The 19,339-nt window shown below is 38.3% G+C and overlaps 1 protein-coding gene across 5 annotated transcripts in view; it reads right to left on the minus strand.

The window, feature by feature from the left end:
• Positions 1-19,339, minus strand: part of HIVEP2 (HIVEP zinc finger 2) — a 191,660-nt gene that overhangs the window by 169,652 nt on the left and 2,669 nt on the right. The window lies entirely within an intron of this gene.

The following is a 19,339-nucleotide window of genomic DNA, read 5'->3' on the forward strand; positions in this document are numbered from 1 at the left end:
AGATTGTTGTTAATACAGAGCTGGAGTAATTGATCCTTTGATTAATACTGCTAAATAAATACTTTCATAACACCAGTTCTAAAATGGCCAAGGTCAGTTTAAAAGCAGTTAAATCTTATTATAGAGCAAACAAACATAGTACAGGGGATCCAACTATAATGTGGCCACAAAGGATGAAACTAGCATTTACATTAACAGTTTTCCTTGTCATATCAGATACACCTTCTGCATAATGTTACTGTAGGGGAGAGAAGGGAAAAGATAATCATATTTTTAAAAATGATCTTGCACTAGCACAGTGCTTTCCAATTTTCGAAACATTTCCACTCACACCTCTCATTTGCCTCCTGAATCCATTTAACTATTGAGATATTGAGAGTGTACTATAATGGAATCCACTCTCTTTGGTATAGTTCCAAGGAGCCACAACCTCCCCTCTGTTCTTAACTTCTAACTTTATTTGCTTTAGCGGGTCACTGAGAATATCTGTATAAATATGTGCATTTCAAAACCAATAAGCGTGCTAAAAAGTAAGGCTTAGATAGTAAAGAGAGAGAATCTTTGTGTTAAATTCTGTAAGGAAAAGGGTATCTTAAAGGAGATATAATTTTTAAATCTACAGCTCTTCTTCCAAATGTCTCAAATAATCTTTAACTTCCTTATTGCATAAATCAGCTGAAAGCATCCCAAGGGAAATGATACTGTATTATATTCACACTCAATGATCCCATGAGGACTTTATTTTTTTAAAGAAAAACACTTTGGCAACAATTATAAAAGCTCAAAATGAGTACGTAGCCTTATGACTCAGTTAAACATGTAAACAGTGTATATTCCAATGTGAAATGATTTTCTAGATTCACTAGGCACTACTAAGCGATATTTTCATCTTTTAAATCTTTTCACTGTCAAGTCTTTGATAGAAGAAACCTTAGCAGACCTCTCTGTGAACTTTGGCATTTTGGCTGTGGGGCCAAAAGAACAATCTACCATTACAAAGCCTATTCATGAGTCAACTAGAGAAGCAATCACAATGATGACTGCCCAACTGATACTACTTGCTCTTTTTGACATGCTGGCAAGTATATGAAACACTCAAGATCTATGTTATTAGATTTCAGATTGTTAATGCCAAATATCTATTCTAAAGCGTAACTTGAAAGATCATTATAGTACAAATTAAAACACCTTTAATTAAAAAGCCTGGATTTACTTGCTTGGCTTCAATTTTGTAAGCCTAGCTATAGAAAAAAAAAAAAAAATCTCTAACTTGAGGACAGTAAGTCCAGGGCCATAGCACCGTTCTCAAATTGACAAAAATCATTAGTCTTTATTCACACAAGATTCACTACCTAAATAACAAGGATTAAACTCATGAACATGGAGATGCTTTTCTTGTGATGATTCTGTCTTGAAGTGCACAACGGCAGGATGTTCGTGCTTTGCCCTAAACATACTTCGTATCTTTGTTGCCACAATAAAGTAAGAGGTGACAGTTAGGAGGAGGTGAAACCAAAGGTTTCCTGCCGGGGTTTTGTGGAAAGGAAGGTTGTACATTCTACCAAGGCGCGGGAAGTCGGCTCGGCCCTCTGCGGGCAGCATTATTCAGCACCGGTCGTGCGCCGAAGCTTCGGGCCCACCTGACCCGGTGCTCCCCCTGCTAGGCGAGGGCCACCGGTCACCGGTCACCGGTCACCGACCTCGGGCCTTCCAGCACAGGGGAGTCCCCGTGCAGAGTCAGGGGAGTAAGCCGCCGCGAGGCAGGCGCGGTGCATCCTCCCGGGGGCCTTGTCCCCGGCGCCCTCCCCGCCCCCGGCGGCCCGGAGCAGGCGGCCCCGAAAGTAGGTCTCAGCCGGCGCAGCGGCGGCCGCCGGGAGAAGGGAGCCCCACTTTCTCCGCGCAGGAAGGGGGGCGGCCGAGAGCATTTCCTGTTGTGCAGCGGAGCCGAGCGGAGACGTCACTGCGCTCACACTCCCGCGGGTGTCAGCGCACCGGGGGCCGAAGTTCAGCCCCTCGCAGGGCGGGGCGGGGCGGGGTGCACGGCGGCGGGGCTCCCCGCCCGGGGCTCAGGGCTCGCTGGGCCGGTGCCCGCGCTGCCCGGGCGCGGCGGCGGGGGCGCGGCGGGGCCACCGCGAGCAGCGCCCGCCCGCGCCGCAGGGAGTCGCCTTTCCCCCCGGGCGCCTCGGAGCCCCGCGACTCCAGCGCTGCGCGCAGGTCACCGCGGACGGGCCTCCCGCGCCCCCGCCCCGGCCTCTCCCGGCCTCCCGCGCCCCCGCCCCGGCCTCTCCCGGCCTCCCGCGCCCCCGCCCCGGCCTCTCCCTCCCGCGCCCCAGCCCCCGCCCCCGCCCCCGCCCCCGCCCGGCCTGCGGGGAAAGACGCTATTCCCGGGGGCCTAGAGGAAGCACTTGCCTTGCGCACGTCCCTTGGCTTAATTTTTAACGTAATTTCCCCCAAAGGTGACTCTTTTTTCTTTCTTTCTCCCACTAGGGTTATTTTTAAATAATCAAACGTGGATATGATTTTACTGTTGTTGCTGGGGTATGTTTTCTCCTTTTTCTCTTAATGGTGGATTCCTTAAATAACTGTCAGAAAAGACAAAAGAGAACATTTCCACACTGCATAGCTCCAGTGAGGCCAAAGGAGGCAAAAAGGCTGTTCAGTCGTTTCTAAAAGTATATTCTATATGTGTTCATTACTAAAACACCCACTGCACAACATATAAAGTCCTTTTATCAGGTCCTTAATTAGTCCTGTTTCAAATGTCTAATATATTAAAAAAAAAAAAAAACCTCAGTCTCTTCCAAAGCTTTCAATCTTGTACTTCTCCACTTTAATAGCACACAAAACTTAGGGCCAGAATGTTTTAAAATGGAAATTATCCATTCAGTAAAAATAATGGTGATTTTTTAACGTTTCTTTTATCCTACATTTCCAGGCTTCCATTTAGTTTGAAACCATGAACCAAATTATAAGCATGTGTAATTGTAGAGAAGCAGTGGCTTAAGGTTAATAAAGTTTAAAAGGAAGACAATAAGGCATCTCCTTACAATGTTAACAGATGTTACATTGTGCCAACATCTTGAATATTTAAGGAAAGCCACGTTTCACATCAGGGCATGGAATGAAAATACTTAGGGCTTTACCAAGTATGAACTGTGAGGTTGGGTGACAATGATTGCGTCCATGTAGATTCATCAGTTGTAATAACTGTACCACTCTGGTGCAAGATTTTTATAGTGGGAGGACTGTGTGGTTGGTGGGGGGAGGGGCACAATGCAGGGAGATCTGGGAAATCTGTTCCACCCAATGTTGCTGTGAACCTAAAACAGCTCTAAAAAATAAACTCTATTTTTAAAAAAATATATTTAGGCTAAGTGTCATGATATTTAAAATGTACACTGCATTGTAACCTATGGAGTCACAAGTAAATGAATCTTAAGAATTACAAAGAAATCATCTTTATGAAGTTCATCATCCAACTTGATAGAAGAAGTTACATTTTTAAAAGTTTACTGAATTTTTAAAATATTTAAATGTACGTGAAAGACTTTATAATTTAATAAATGTTGGTTGTTCTACCCAGTCATGTACTACCTAGGGGCAATATTAAAGGTTACCTTGGGGGCACCTGGGTGGCGCAGTGATTGAATATCTGCCTTGGGCTCAGGTAGTGATCCCCAGATTAGTGGGATCCAGTCCCATACTGGGCTTCCCACAGGGAGCCTGCTTCTCTCTAGACCACAGTCACTGCCTCTCTCTCTGTCTCTCATGAATAAATAAATAAAATCTTCAAAAAAAAAAAAAAAAAGTAAAAGTTACCTTGGCTTCCACTTAAAGTGACCCAAAACCCCCGAGTACTTCTTAGGTTGTCCTATTTTCCAAACATCTGAATAACACAAATACTTTACATATAATATGTTAAGCTTGCTTAGCTTATTTGAGTTTACCATTTATTTCATATATTCCTATCCCCACTTTATCAAAAAGTAGGCTCAAAGACCATAGGACTAGTTAAAAGTATGGAACTCAGATGGGCTCTTTTCAATCTTGTTGAAAAGGAATCACAAATCCTTCCCATTCCCATACTCCTAACTCCAAACTAAAACCACCCATTCTGTCCTTCAGGGGAGGCTCTAGGCTAACTTGGTAGCCAGTGCCTCTTGCTTATGAATGTTGGGGAGGGGGAGCAAAGAAATAAACACCCCCAACTGCTTTATTTCTTCAGTTTGAATACAGTAACTTTTAAGCAACTTCCCTGAACTTCCCAAACTATCAAAAGATTCTTGATGTAAAAGTAATTCCAATATGTCCAGTCCTAGAACATAGCACAGTGGTCATCTCACACCAGCATTTTTCACTTGCCTTTTATGATCCCCCTCATTCAATCATCTTTTTATCCATTAAATCTCTGCAGTGATGCTCATGGTTTCAATTAGAACATACTTTTACTTATTCCTTCAAATCACCTGTCCATAGTATATAATTAACACTCCACAAGCTGCAAGTAACCGCCCAAATACTGTCTAAGCTCACTGAAGATTTTATTCGAAGTTCATGCTCTCTAGTTCATGCTTAATTGCTGATGATGGCACTTGGAAAGAACAAAGGAGGGATGACTAAAAATTATCCTGTTTTATAATCCTAATTACAGACCAAATGAAATCAGTATTATCACAAATTTATTAGAGACTGAGGATAAAGAAAAGGCCTGAATGTTAGCATTAAATAAATCAACTTGTGAAAAAAATACATAATTGATAATATAAACCATAATCATAATTATGGTGAATTCTTAGGTCCTGGTGCTATTTTCAAAGGTTTCTCTTTTAGATCATGAAACTGTGAGGACAAAAGGATGTTTTATAAGGATAATGCATTTTTACACTTTGTCTTTAGAAACAAAATGCTCTAATTTTGTGCTTTAAAGTACATTCTAGGGATGCCTGGGTGGCTCAGTGGTTGAGCGTCTGCTTTGGCTCAGGTTGTGATCCTGGGGTCCTGGGATCAAGTTCCACAACGAGCTCCTCACAGGGAGGCTGCTTCTCCCTCTGCCTGTGTCTCTGCCTCTCTCTGTGTGTCTCTCACAAATAAATAAAGAAAACATAAATAAATAAATAAATAAATAAATAAATAAATAAATAAATAAAATACATTCCAAGACTGCACAGTTCCAACCTCACAAAATATATTATCATTTCATTCACTATGAAGAATTAAGACTTGAACTTTTACTCTTTTTTTTTTAATTTTATTTATTTATTTATTCATGAGAGACAGAGAGAGGCAGAGAGACACAGGCAGAGGGAGAAGCAGGCTCCCTGCAGGGAACCTGATCTGGGACTCCATCCCTGGACTCCAGGATCACTCCCTGGGCCAAAGGGAGGTGCTCAACCACTGAGTCACCGACTGGTGTCCCAAGACTTGAACTTTTCCAACTTCATTCTTTTAAAACTCATTATTAAATTCAGGATTGGTCTCATTTCGATGTAGTTACAATAGAAGAGTAACTGTGACCTGCTGCAGTACTATTTTGGTCTCCATGTTTCTGAGATCCCACTTCTCTACCATAAGAGCCTCCACATTGCCTTACACTCTGAATGGACTTCGACACAACTTGACTGGGAGAGGCTGACTCATCACACAAACTGGCACCTCTAAAAGTATTCAGGGCATATGAGGTTTTTATTCTTCTCTCATAATATCCAATATTGAGGGTTACTCTTCTCAAATAAGCCTTCACCAATCATTTGATGTTTTTTTCCAGAAAACTAGCTCCCAAGAAATGCAATGACAAAATCATTAGGATGTTATTCTTTCTCAGCTCCATGTCCTTCTTACATTACTCATTGTAGGACTGCATTGTTCCTCTAGAGCCAGTACTTGCCCAAGTCAGAGTCCAGGTCAAAATTAAATATGTGAAGCAAAGTCAAAAGAAGAGTACAGCTCCTTGACTGAACAGGAAGGAGAAGGTACAGACATGAGGAGAGAACTACATTACACACACACATACAGGAATGAATAAACCTTTTGTGAAAAAACTATGTAACTACATGCTCCACAATCTTTGGCTCCAATAAGATCTTTTTCTACTTCAGTATTTCCAAGCCCTATAATTTTATTTTTCTTACAATATGTCCCCAAAGCTACAACCTCCTATTTATTAAGTGATCCTCAGTGCAAAATATTAGTGCCTTGATTCCCTCAAGGCTGGACAACTTCACAAAAGACAGACCTGTCACTAAAAACAATATTAGGACCTACAGGTGGTACAAGGACTGTCCGTTTCCTCTTCTAGACCATAACAAGATGGGACATCATAACCTCATACTTTTCAGGCTCTAGATAAAAGTCAGTATGTTCTTCAAATGGAAATATGTTATGTAGTACTTAAGTGTTTCAGAGCATACCTCCTTTTCCAGCCTCCATCTATATTTAATATTTCAGAATAGGCCCTCAATAAAGTCTAAATAATAGTGTGTTCAGATGGCCTGTAATCAAGTGTCATTGAAATATTAGTGTTCCCACATGCGTTCAAGTGTAATTAAAATTTAATGAACTGCATAAGTTGCTATGTTACACTACAGTATTTTTGTATTCTCTCCTAGTCCTTCACAGTCCTGTGTACTTCTCTAGAGACTAACAGTGTGACCAGAGCTAAATCTAAAATGAGTTACTTTCCACGGTGGTTAAAAGGAGAGTTCCAAAATCAAAGTGCCCACTCAAGGAAATGGTAACTTTTGTTTTAGTAACATACATATAATCTTGTTACTCTTGTCTAATATATTGTCTAGTATATCACTTCTGTGTATAGGTCCTCTTGTTCCGTGAAATACGTGCTCATCACCTTCTTTACTATTTATTATGTGGATTAAGAAGTAATCCATGTAGCCAAATTAAAAAAGCATTTTCTCACAGACACTAAAGACAGTCCAGATCTAAAGTAAAAAAATTTTCTAAATTGTTATTAAGATGCAAAAGATTCATTGCATACTCCCAGGTACTACAAAGGTGATGGTCTTACGAGTCATACACTTGCATAGAAGTACTTCCCAACATTCTATATCTCCATTTTTTATTAATAGAAGATATAAATCAAAGAAAAGATTGATTTAGTTCATAGTAAAATTACAACCATTTGAGCAGAACTTAGTGTCACTATGGCATGTTATTTACAGGAAAAAGAGTAGGAAGTAGAAAAGACATGAATAACCAGCACAGGTGTGAACATAACAAAATGCCCACTGGTGATATAATTACTTTGCCTTTGTGATTAAAGTCATTATCCTAAAGATTGTTGAGCTTCTAGGACAAAGAAAGTAATAATGATATGCTAATTCAAAATCAGTATGTCCCATGCAAAAAATGCACATGAAACAGAATTTTCTGCATAAAAATTCCTACATATCTTTTATCTGTTTCATTTCATTTAACTGTGTTTGCAAAGTTATGAAACTGCCAAAATCAGGGGCAAATTCTCAATGTGTTGCAGTGTGTACGTCCACCATTACTTATCATATTAAATACAAACTCTGTAGGCTGGAATACAAGTCCTTAGACAATGTATCTCAAGTATTCTAACTTTATCACCAATATTCACTAAATATGCATTTTGTGCTACCCTCAAATCGCATGTTTCTGTGATAATACTCGACACTTTCCCACCATGATGCCCATCAAAGTCAAGGCCTAGCTAAAGCATCCCCTTTCTCATGAAATGTTCCCAGAACTCCTCAGCCAGAGATGACTTTCCACCTTAATACTTCACCTCTCTGGTGGTACTTCACCTGCTTCTTCTAATTATAGCTTCCTTTGAATAGTTCTTTTGCTCAGTACAGTACATTACAAAAGTTTTGATGATGAGAACAGTGAAACACTCCTCTTTATCTTTTATATTCTATTTCTACCTCTATTGTATTTTATACTCCCATACATGTCACACCAGAATTTCAATAACTTTATTTGTAAAAATGGATTTGTGTTACATTATTACACATTCCAACTCTATTCCCGCTGTAAAGGTCTCAGCACGTTTAGGCCTTTCCTGTAGAAGGTCTCTACCCAGTTGATAAGAGGCTATATTCTAAAGAGTAAAGCAATAAGCAATTTACTTTTGAGGATTCAAACCAAACAATAGCCTAGGGTACATTTCAGACACGAACAGCTTGATCCCTAAAGAAATTAATAGAATAAAAATGAAAGGGCCATAATAAGAGGTCTGCTTGAGGGAACTAGGAATATTCAGCCTGGAGGAAGGAATACTTAAGATGAACATGATTGCTATCTTTAAATAGTTGTAGGAATGTCATGCAAGTGAATGAGGAAACGTGGATAGCTACAGAGGGCCAAACTGCTGATAAACTGCAGTGTTCCAGGAGTGGAATCTGCCTCCCAAAGCAAAGAAGTAGAGACTAATGCAGGTAATCGTTGGTGATTTGTCCTGAGTGCTTTCTCCTTGCTCAGTTGGGGATTAAATGATGGCTCCAATGGCTTTATCTAATCCTGACATTCTCTGAGAAGACTTACATCGCAAAATGTCCTGTCATCATTTGACAAATTAATACGTCAGATCCTACACCCATGCAAATTAATCACCATAACTGAAATCAGATACTTTAAGAGATGCCCTAAATCAGGTGTAACTTGCAGAACTACAAATTGTATCAAAGGGACAGGGGCAGCCCGGGTTGCTCAATGGTTTAGTGCTGCCTTTGGCCCAGGGCATGCTCCTGGAGACCTGGGATCGAGAGTCCCACGTCGGGCTCCCTGCATGGAGCCTGCTTCTCCCTCTGCCTGTGTCTCTGCCTCTCTCTCTCTCTCTCTCTCCTCTCCGTGTTTCTCATGAATAAATAAATAATTTTTTTTAAAAAAAAAAGGGGTAGGAAGAAGTAAAACTTCTCACTAGATGCTGAACTGATACTGAAGATGCTGCCCACTAGAACCTAAGATCTGACCCACCTGGATAAAAGCTCGGGGAAAGTTTACATTGAATAAGTAAGTAAGGCATTTGCATACTCCAGAGACCCTCAGAGTCCCATTTCTATCCTGCTCTCCTTCTCCCTGCCTCCTATTCTTAGTAATACTTAACATGTCTATGTCAAACATGAAAACAGCAGTTTGATTTACACAATTGTGCAGCATAGTGTCAAAATTTCTTATGAAATTCAACCCAAAACCTGTTGGTGTCAAGGAGATCACAGATGTCAGAGATACTGTTAGACATGGTCTGCTTTTACAGCTATGAGGAAGATTAATATAATCACAGCAGGCTTCAAAGCTAGGGCCATTTTGTTATTAATTTCAAAGTGTCTTCTCTTTGCTTCTCTTCGTTCCCATCCTACATAACCCATAAGAATATAGGAAAATAAAGACAAATTATCAGGACAATTTCCTCACAATATGAATTCCTGGGTTTAGCTAAAATGTGAAAGTTTTCCAGATCAGCTATTGATACCCATCATAACTACTTTCAGATATCATTAGATTTAACATTAGTAAACTCCCCAAAGATGGCCAAAATCAACTGATGACTGAACAGATTTGGAGTCTGTCCATTAAAAAATCTAATCTCCGCACTCAGCATCCAATTATTTGTTATATTCTATACTGTCAGGTGATTTATTTTAAAAGGTCATTTTGAATATTCTGAGCCACTTGGCCCATTTTTAAAAGCTACACTTGATTAAATTTGGGCACCAAGTTCACCATAGACATTACTGAGGCCATCGGGACAAGTAAACAGATTACAAATTCAAAAACAAATTGTCTTTGGATTCCTTTTCTTTTGCTTGAGTATGGGTATAACTATCTCAAAATTTTGTTACACATGTGCATTAGTGACTTACGCAAAATTTAAATGCACCAGGGGATATTACAACAAGCTGTGGAGCTGCTAACCATTATCTTTCTGAAAACAATTACATATGCCTATAATAAATTGCATCAATAGCAGTCAATTATCTCAAGAACACTTTACTAACCCTTGTCACAAATGTATTGCTGTGTATCATATTTTTTTTCAACAACTGAATTATTCTCAAAACTTAGTGTTGCTTCACATCCTAAAAATAGCCACTCCAATTCTCTGTGTTACCCTGCTCTGCTCCCAGGAGGTAGGGCAGTGCTATAAACAATGCTTCATTTTTACAGATGAAGAAGAAGTGAAATATAACAGTACAGCCACTTTGCTTGAATCATTTTGAAAATCAATAATGAGGCAAGCAATGAACTAGTGGGATAAGGGTTTACTATCAGCCATTCTGGTGTCTTCTATGGCCCCAGTGTAGGCTCTAATGAGCACATCCTGACACTAAAGCCCCCAAAATATTAAAAATCCTCATTTTACCCAAAAAGTTTGTATTTCTCTAAACAGAAACTTTGACACATGGCAAATCAATTGAGTAAAAAGAAAATAAATTGAATGTTTATGAACCTGGATTTTTCCTTTGCTTAGACAAACAGGGGTTATTTTAAAATGTAGGCATCAGGAGAAGAAAGAAAAATAAAGTTTGATAATTATTTCATGGATAATTAGAGGCTGAACTTCCCATGACTTGTCCATAAAGTGTTGGGGCTGGCCATCAGGATTGTCCCACAGGCCCCTGCTGGATTGCCAAGACAGATTTCATCACTTCACCTGAGAGGAAAAGATTCACCCCCAGCCTTCCCTCCTGTATTTTTCTTTGCTTCCAAGGGCCAGGATCCATAATGGAGTAAAGAAATACATTCTCTCTTTATGCTAAATCTATCCAAGCAGGCCTACCAAGAAATAACTTTTCCTTAATCCCTACACCTATATACAGTAACTACCTGCATATAGCGATCTTTTCAGAGCACTCTAAACAAAATATGGCCAAAGAAAACTATCCTATATGGAAGAATCCTTGTTCACTATAAACTTCCTGGTCCAACTGTAGGAAAAAACAACCTCAAAATGGCTCTACCTGGACAGTTGCTGTAAATTCAAATGGGAAGCATAGAGCCCAGGGAGACCCTGACTATGGCTGTAAGAAGTGTGATTGGTGGGTGCAGAGGGGAGACAGCTGTTTCCCAGGGAACGTCTTATGAAGGTGAAGAAACACTTAGGAAGCAAAGACTAGCCAGGATTCCATCCATCATTTGATTCTGATGATCCCTCCTGCCATCTTACAATGAGTCCAAAGTCTTTTATTACCATTTCAAGTATGAGTTTCTTGAGAATTATGGCTTTCAATATTCACCAAATACCTACTGCCTTCCTACTGTCTATCTACCATGGACTGTTTACCACATTTTGGGGAAAGTATAAACAAAATCACCCTAATCCACTAGAAATTTGATCACAAAAAATTATACGAAAATGAAAAATTCATTTTAAAAAGATGAAAAATATACATGCCCAATGTAAGTCGTGGTAATCTCTTCACTTTTAACAAACTATGAATACATTGTAAAATAAAATGTGTCATTTAAAAACCATTCTCTTTCTTCCTTATGAAAAAATAGCCAGAACTTGATTCTATAGGTTAGGAAAGGCCATCATGCTGAACCACAAAGAGGAATTTTAAAAAGGTACTATAATATTTAATCATGCAAAAATCGTACTATGCTACTATGAAAAATATAGATACAGATATGGGTATAATAAATGGGATTTTTTTCATTAGTGATTTAGTAAATCCTGCAACACTTCATTAACTATTATTTGGGTTGAGAGACACAAGATGAAAGTAGAGATTTAAAAAAAAAAAAAAAACACTGGAAAGTAGTACATTGAACTAAATTTGCCCAAAAAAGTTTCTAAAGTAGTCCAGTAGAATACAAACACCATGAGGACAGGGAATTTTTTTTTAACTATTTAATCCCCAATGTCTAGAACAGAACCTTTCCCAGAGCGGGTAGGTGCTTAATAAATCTCTGTTGAGTTAATAAATGTCTGCTTAAAAGCCAGCAGTCCCAGGAACACTCCAGTTGTGCCTCCTAAGCAAGTCCAAGGCCCCATGAGTAAACACTGATTCTCCAGCTCTTGCAATTTACATAGAAGTTCAAGTTGGGTAATTCAGGCCCCGAAGGCTATTTTTAGACCAAAAAACTCCAGAAGGATGATCCATAAAGAACCAGGGAATTTCGTTCACTTCACTAGTGTAGCACAGGCTGAGCTAAATGAGAAATATCCCCAAACTGTAATTGATATTTCCACTTGCCAAGTTGAAAAACATGGGCACTCTGACATCATTTCTTAAGCCATTTCAATCAGGAGCTTAATAGACCATTTGAAAATGTGTAAGTGATATTTTACTGTCACAACACTTTGAGTTCTCTTGTGTTTTTTTTTTCTTTCGGTCTAATCCCTTCTTAATAATAATCATAGTGATTAGGTATTTAATGTTTATTATGAACTCAGTGAGATAGGTACACATATTCTCATAAAAATTTCACAACGACCCTTAAACAGATATTATCATCCTCATTTTGTAACCTCCAGGAGGTTAAGTGACCTTCCGAAATTCCCTGGAGCTTGTGATAGAGCTGGAATTTACCCTGTTCTTTCTTTCTTTTCTTTTCTTTTTTTAAGATTTTTATTTATTTATTTGACTCAGAGAGAGAGAGAGAGCACAGGCAGGCAGAGCAGCAGAGGGAGAGAAAAACAGGCTCCCCACTGAGCAGGGAGCCTGATGTGGAACTCTATCCCAGGACCCTGGAATCATGACCTTAGCCGAAGGCAGACACTTAACAGAGTGAGCCACCCAGGCGCCCCTTGTCTGACTTTAAATCCAGGCTCTTAGCTCCTAGGTGACCTCCTTCACACAGTGTGTATCCCACTAGTGGATATGCCTATACTACTATACTGTGCTAAAGTGAGCGAAATGGCTAGCAATTTAATTTTTTTTTAATTTCTATAGTAATTTTGATGTTTAACAGTTGCTTATGCTTATGAAATGTTAAAAAGACCAAATGTTTTTGGAGCCAAATAGCCCTGAGTTCAAATCCTGCTTCACTACTGTTGGAGTGTCCCTGTAAAAAGTCTGTTAACCTTTCTGAGTCTCGATCTTCCGAAGTGTAAACATGAAGGTAATACCAAATCTTCTGACAGCTATCACTGGAGAGTGCCTGGTATGCAGCCTGGCACAGAGTAAGTGCTCTTTCAGCCTACATACCCTTCCTTCTAACGGATTTGCTAAATTGGCACTGTGCTGATTTTATAAAAGTGTTTAGTTCATCCTTGTAATACCATAATTACAGAATATAATGACACCGCATTCTCTATAACTACAAAGTAGAATTTATAAACTGATAGAATATGTGTTGGAAGAGGCTTTAGAAGCCCATCTGTTCCAATCCTTTCATTTCCAAATGAAGTCCAGAGAGTTTAAACGACTTGCTTCCAAGTTTTTACAGAAAGCTAATTGCAAAGACACTACTAGACCTTACGTCCCTCCACCTCCACTTTCACTATACCCCCAGTTTTGCCTCACATTACACAGGCATGGCAACACATGTAATTTTCAGACAATTAAGCAGTATAAAATAACCTCAGTTTAATTGCATCCAATTAACAAGCCAAATTAGTGTTTCATATGTACACTATTAAACTAGTTGTCTGGCTTCCAAAAGAAATAAAACACTGTTTCAAATGAATCTAGTATTTTAGTGAACAAAGCTACTTACAATTTAAATTACCTTTCCTATAATCTTCTTTATATGGATTTAGACCCAATCTCCATTTTAAAAGAAATTCTTTCCGCAACTATCAGGATGAGAATTCATGCTTATATTTTAAGTATCAAAATTTTCTTTCTCACTGAATACATACGATTTTCTTTTTTTTTTTTTTTTTAAAGATTTTATTTATTCATTCATGAGAGATGCAGAGAGAGAAAGGCAGAGACACAGGTAGAGGGAGAAGCAGGCTCCATGGAGGGAGCCCGACGTGGGACTCCATCCTGGGACTCCAGGATCACACCCTGGGCCAAAGGCATGCATTAAACCGCTGAGCCACCCAGGGATCCCTGAATACATACAATTTTCTAAGATTAGTATATATATGCGTGTCCATGCGCACATGCATGCCTATGCACATATACACACCTACAGACCCCTAAGCAAATATAAATGAGGGTGTGTCTGTATTTTCCCACTGCCTAGTTTCAAAAGTCCCACCTTTTCCTTGGCCTTCTGAAATCAAGTGAATCTGCCACAATGCAAATAAGAGCTTCCCTGATCTCCTGCTTTCTTTTTCTGAGAAAATGAAACCACCAAATAAATCTGTCAAAGAAGCACCGCCTTTCAAAGACACCGCACTACACTATCTGTCCAATATGGTCATGATTTAGGTATAATCAGCTATCAATTAGAAAGCAGTATTCTAATGAACCACAAAATGAATCAACTATCCATTCCTTAAATATTTACACCTTAAAATAATTTTAAGTATAATTATTTCCATAAGTTAGTGTTTGGTAGCAAACCTTTACTATTAATATTTATGAATAATGTTCAGGGTTAAAAGTTTTATAATAGGTTAAAATAATAATGTAGTACTATGTTCTTAAGATGTAGCACAAAGTGACTATCATACATATTTGGCCATGCTTATCAAATTATTTTAACCTCTTGGTTATGTATTATTTAAATGTTTATGAATAAGATTAAAAAAATTCATATTGTCATTCAGTAATATCAACCTTCATTACTTCTTTTTGGGGCATGATACCAATTTAATGGCCTCCTTGCCACCAAGATATCCAGCCCATAAACTTTTCTCTCTGAACACACACACATTCTAGCATCACTCCTCTGCTCAAAAACCTTCAGTGAAATCCAGCTTTCTCAGGAGGGCTTCACATCCCACCTGGTCCAGAGCCAATGCTCACCATACTCCTCCTCCGCCTTGGCACAACAATGCCCCACCATCCCAGATCAAATTCACTGTGCCCCTCCCTTCTCTCTCAGGAGGATTTCTTGAAATTCACTTCAACCTTCAAGGCCCCACACTCAAAACTTACTCATTCCCATAGGGACCTTCTACTCTTTTCAGTTGGGGGAAAAAAAAAAAAAAGCCTCCATGTATCCTCTACTTCCACTTGTTTTAATACAGTTTATTTTAAAAGCCATATGTCTTCTCTAGATTATAAAAATTCTTAAACCAAGGTTCATTATCCTCTTATCTCTCAAGTACTCATCCTGATTCCCAGTCTGACTCCAGAGCATAAGCTTGAGACTTCCATACATACTGACTCCTCCTGCCACATAAATTGAATTTTCTACATTCTGTAAATTTTAAAACAGGGAGCGAATTAATTAAATGACAAGAGTTCACGAAATGGAATATGAGTCCAAGATTACACAAAGAAATGTTATTCTCACTAACTTGTTTTTCTACTGTTTTGTGATACACTGACCCTGAATCATACAGAAAGAAAAAAATAAAATCCACATTTTCCCAAAGGTCCTGGTATTTGCAGTCACGTAGAGAAATTATCTGGAAACTGAATGTTTCACTAGCTCTTTAGAAACATATAGATTCAGCTCAGGCAGGGCTCTAAAGATTAATTGGTTCTTCAAACAGCGACCTTGTAAAGACTTGGAATTGGTAGTTATTCATTAATTGAATCAATGATGTTGACGAATTTAGTTAACTTGAACCTCTAATACGTATTTTTTCATTTAAATTATTTATTTTAAAGAGTGATCTGCAAATAACAATAGCTAACCTACAACTAAACTCCTCAAACTGAAAGTCAGCACATAGAATCATAACAAACCTCCAGGGGTAAAGTATCATTGATCATTGTTCAAGTATCATTGATTGTAAACATGCTATAGATAGATAGGCCTCCTCCAACTTCTAGGCCCTGCCCCCCAAAATTCCCTCTCCAGTGATCAACGTCACCAAGAGTAGGGCCACCATATGCCCAGATTTTCCAAGCACAGTGCCCATTTATACCAGGTTATATAATCATTCATGTGGTCCTAACCACATTGTCTGGCTGCACCTTGCCTTATCTCTGTTATTAGGTGCCCTCCAGCCCCACTGGCTCACTTTCAGCTCCCAAAAACACTGTACATTCCCCAATCTCAAGGCATTTGCATTATCCCCTCTTTGTACAATACTCTCTTTCTCCCCACCCACTTCTTTCCACTTGACTATAACTTATTCTTCAGTCTCAGCTCAATTACTACCTCCTCAGACAGAGGTGATATATCCCTTATTGTACACTTCTTTATGTTTTTTCCATAGCACTCACAACTTAATGTGGCTCTACTGCTATTGGTTCACCTCATGGCCCATATCTGTCAACTCCACTAGATCAGAAGCTCTTTTTCTGGTCTGGATATGCATCATTATATTTTTGGTGTCTAGCAGAAGGCCTGACCCATAGTAAATACTTGTTGAATGAGTGGATGATTAAGTTGTATTGATAAACAGTGACTGGGTCATTTGTCATAGCACTCTGGAGAAACAGCTAAGATTATATTTGAATGACAAGTCAAAAATGCTGCCTGGCCCTGAGTGCTTCCAGCCCTTACATCCAATCACCTCATGACCCAGAAGTGGTAGGTCAAACCTCACCTGCTCTCCGCCCAGAGCTGTCTTCAGGCATACAAACTTCATTTTCATCTCTTGTCTCCAAAGCACTTTCTTCAAATATGTTTACCTAGTTAGGCTCCAAATTTTAAGCTGAGAGGAAATCTAAAGTTATAGACACTTATAGAGTAGACCAAATGCCATAATTAATACCTCAAATGACAGATAATATATGCTAAGATTAGCACATATTTGGCTCAAAGAATGGTGACACAACTTATCAAGCAGTCCTGATTCTATTCTAAATTCAGTTGTGAAGACAGTATAGTCCTATATCTATCTTAATGCTAGTAGCCATGGTCCACAGAAGCCAAAGATTGCACAAATCAAGTAGGCTATGTTACCCTCTTGTATGTGAAGACTGGCTGTGTCACAATCATAGATAAAGTGCTCAAATATTTTTCCAAATTACTCAGAGCCATCTCACAGCTACAAATACTGATTTACAACTTCCTTTTTGTTAGCATTGCCATAAATAGCATATAGAAAGCAATGTTTTATTTAATTGTGATAAAATATCATGAACAAACAGAAAATTATTTCAGTTGTACAATTTCCCCCAATAAGCAACATCTTATTTTCTTTCCCATTTTCTCTCAATCTTCTGTGTTCATCCACAACTTCATGCGTTGAGGAGCCTTACTGGAACATTCACTGAAGTTTCACTCAAGAATAATGAAGGCTCTGCCTATGCGGTTACAGCAAACCCATACACGCTGATAGTGTGAAGTTCCTTATAAAGCCTGAAGTCCACTGAGTTGAGATGGCAAACTTCCTCTGTTCTTTTATATAGTAACACCTTAAAGGCTGTAATACTAACATACCACATTTTAGCCAAAATATGGATTCATGATGAGCCCGTGCATAAATTCACTATATATGAAGCATAGCGCTGGAATTGTCAGGTGGAAGTTTAAATTGTGAACCACTTCTCCACCTACAGGATTGTTGCATAGACCAATACAGAGTCCTACTGATGTTGACTAGGAACCAAAATTTGAAAGCAGTGTTCATTTTTTAACAGACTTAGGGGAGCAGCAACCTGTTTGATCCCAGACCATCCATCCAATTGATCTTAACCACTTTTCCCTTAATTACTACATGAGGAATTAAGTTATTCTATACCGTAATGGAATACGCCCTTCACTCATGCCAAATAACATTTTCTATCGGTCTTTAAAACTACTTTTGCTACACTGAAGCTTTCAGATTAACTCCAGCTAATTACTGATAACTAAAGAAAATCTAATACCAACACAAATAGACTGTTACTTGTTGTTGCTGCTGTTGAAATAAGCCCTGTTTTGAAAATCAAGATAGGCAAATTAAAAAAAAAAAAAAGTCTTCACTTTAAATTGAATCAGCACAAAAAATTCAACTTGGTTTTCTGAATAATGACAAAGTGCCAAAAGCTCAAGCAGACACATGTACCATTATTCTACAAGGAACGCCTGCATACGTGTTGTCTCTGTTTTGTTTTCATAGTAACGAGAACGTTTGAAAACACATCTCATGTAAAAAAGTAGCCTAATCAATCAAAAGATTCTGCTGGCTAATCTTTCAATGTAGTCAAATAATATGATTTCATTCTGCAATAATACACATATTGTAAATCCACTTTCGCATCCATGTTTAATAGAAATATAAAAATGTTTTATCTACTTCAATGGTATTTTTCCAAAGACAGACCTCCACAAGGATCCAACAGATTAAAAATCAGTTGAATTTTAAGTCTGTAATCATCATCAATATGCTACTATATACTAATATACTACTCCCAAAATCGTCCCCAAATCAATTTAATCAGAAACACTCTTCCATAAACATAAGCAGTCTCTAAAAAAAAAAAAGCCAATAAAATACAATCACCGTACAGAAATACAGATTCCAACAAATGAATTTTGTTTTATATCTGACCCATGTTCAAAGCAAGAAACTCAGACAATTTTCAAAAGATTCACCATTGCCATATATCTTTTTTTCTGTACATAAGAAAATACGCTGCATATTTCAAACCTAGCGGTCAAAAGGGATTATGACATTTGAAGCACACTATCATTAAGTGGATGTTGGTAAATCCCTTTCACCTCAAAATAAAAATGCACAGTTCTCATCTGGTAACATGATTTCTTAGTCTTACTAATGAAAGTGATAGCACATAGAAGGCATTTTTGTCTTAATAAATCATTTGGCCTATATCTCAAAAATCAAACCGAATCTGCTTCATTACACAATCTATTTGGTTAAAATCTTGTTTTGGCATCCTGATAAGGTGAGAAGCACAGGATTAGTGCAAACACTAATATATGTATCAAATACATAAATTAATACATATCAATGTACATATACATATGTATGCAAAGATTTAAAATAACGGTTTGCTCAAGGACAAATATCACCAAACATTACTATATCGCTGGAGGAAATGTTTCTAATAAAGTTAAATGGCCTTTTTCTAGGAGGACAGATCATTGCAAATTTAATTAAAATGGATCTTATTAATATTTCAAGTAATTTCTGGGCTTGATTATGCGCCACAAAAGAAACAACTGTACTAAAGAGAAAAATCAATAGCCCTTGACTAGAGCTCTGAGTATGCTAGAAAAACAGAGTCCTCTTGTGAATTATCAAGGTCTAGCCTTTGGGGGTGGGAGAGAGCACCAATATTTATTTGGAGGTAAATGGAGTTATTTTTAAAATGGCAAAAATGGCAAAAAAAAAAAAAAAAAAAAGGAAGGAGAACAATCGGTTCAAATTTTCCATTATAATGAAAGT

Source organism: Vulpes lagopus, chromosome 2 (assembly GCF_018345385.1).
Source record: "Vulpes lagopus strain Blue_001 chromosome 2, ASM1834538v1, whole genome shotgun sequence".
NCBI lineage: Eukaryota > Metazoa > Chordata > Mammalia > Carnivora > Canidae > Vulpes > Vulpes lagopus.